The sequence below is a fragment of the Ailuropoda melanoleuca genome, chromosome 1 (genome assembly GCF_002007445.2).
Source record: "Ailuropoda melanoleuca isolate Jingjing chromosome 1, ASM200744v2, whole genome shotgun sequence".
NCBI lineage: Eukaryota > Metazoa > Chordata > Mammalia > Carnivora > Ursidae > Ailuropoda > Ailuropoda melanoleuca.
This window is the reverse complement of record NC_048218.1, coordinates 178,976,956-178,978,706: the sequence shown is the minus strand read 5'-3', so window position 1 is coordinate 178,978,706 and position 1,751 is coordinate 178,976,956. Positions and strand designations below refer to the sequence as shown.

Here is a 1,751-nt window from a genome sequence, read left to right as displayed (position 1 = left end):
GACTGATCAAAGACATTAATCTGAAACCATATTTTCTTTGTGCAGCTTTAGGAATGCTTCAGTAGATGGAAAATATAGTGTATTGTCTTAGTATTTGAACCAAAAGTAAAAGTTAGAATACGTGCTAGTGCAGTGAGAAATGTTACATGTGATGGGCAAACCAGCTGAACAAACAGGCTGGAAATTTGTTTTATGAAACTCACCTTACAGAATTTCACCCAATAAAACACATGAGTATGCAGTATTAATTTTTTTCTGTGTCTATGTATCATCACAAAAGGCCCTTTTTAATCATATTCTGAGGGCACATTTGGTCCCATTTGAACACAGTTTATGAACACTTACTTTCTTATTTGAATTCCACCTTTTGACAAAATGGGCAAGAATCCAAGTAAGGCAGCATGGTTAACTATTTTTCTAATACATACAGACCAGAATCTTAATGAAAAACAACTCAAATTCACCAGAACTCAACATGCCATGAAATTGTAACCTTTTATTTTATTTGATTGTCCTCAGCATAATTCCATATCGCTTTCAAACTTTTCTGATAAATAAGTACATTTGAACACAATTAAAAGGGAATGCAGGTTATATAACAGCAACCACAACAAAATCTCAGACTCCATTTTAATCATAAAAAAGCAATTAAGCAAGAGTTAGAAAAACTATGTTTCTTTAGCCTGTTGATTCCTCATTTTACAAGATTATCCCCAGAAGTCTGCACTCTACCACTTTTCCCAGATCAGACGTAGATTTAGCCAGAAATGAAGGAATACAAGTCAAAATGGCTTAACCCATTGCAGCTTCGCCAAATAGACATTTAAATAGACATGTTTTTCTCTCTTATTCTTTCCTAAAACTTCCAAGGCATCTGAGAATGTGTAATCCAGCTAATGTGAGTTTGTTCCTTGGTGAGTTATAGATAGGAACTACAGCAAGTAGAGTTGTCACACAAGGAAATTTTATTTGCAGCAAATAAGGAGGTCCTAGGGAATAACTTCCAAAGTCATGACCCCCTGAGTAAGGGTAAATGGGTTTCTCTCATTTAGGGTTAGGATGAATATTCAGAAAGGGGAGTTTTGTCATTGTATATAGAAGGGAGCACAAAATGTCGCTCATGCATGTGGTCTGAGGAAACAGGCCTGTACGTACATCGTATGTTCATGACATTTGTGCTCCTCTTGGTTTTTTGTTTTTGGGTTTTTTCCAGGTTCATAATTTATTGTACAAATTCATGATGAGTTGACATTAGCTGCTCCAGGCATGGGAACTTAACAGATGAGATATAGGTAAAAATCCGTTTATGTTGCTTTCACAGCCGGTGTTTTTTTAGACCTTAACTTGAAGTATAAGACCATCAAAGCAATGCCTCCGTATGTGGTCAGTACACAATTTGTTCTGCCTGTGAGAGTGTTAAGAGTTGAAATATTTTTTGATACCAGTGAAGTGGAATTGGGCATCAGTTTCTGGACCTGGCATGATTTCAGTCTTGCAAAAGGCACCAATTCCTTTGGCTGTCTGTGCTTCTCTTTGAATGGAGACTTTAGCATTCTAAGGACACAGAGGCAACTGTTGGTCACTCCATGGTCCGTCCGCCTCAGTATGAGTCAGGGTTGAGCTCAAGCTGGCCTGGGTGGTCTGGGCCTGCAGAGCTCTTAATCTTCCTGCTTGCCAGGGGTAGTTTCCATTTCTGTCACGGGATGCTTTGCCTGTGGGTCTTCTGCCTGAGTTAAAAGATAAGCTGGAAT

General features: G+C 38.3%; 1 pseudogene; it reads right to left on the bottom strand.

Moving 5' to 3' along the window:
* Positions 1-1,297: 1,297 nt before the first annotated feature.
* LOC100477735 lies at positions 1,298-1,482 on the bottom strand (annotated as a pseudogene).
* Between the last annotated feature and the right edge of the window lie 269 nt (positions 1,483-1,751).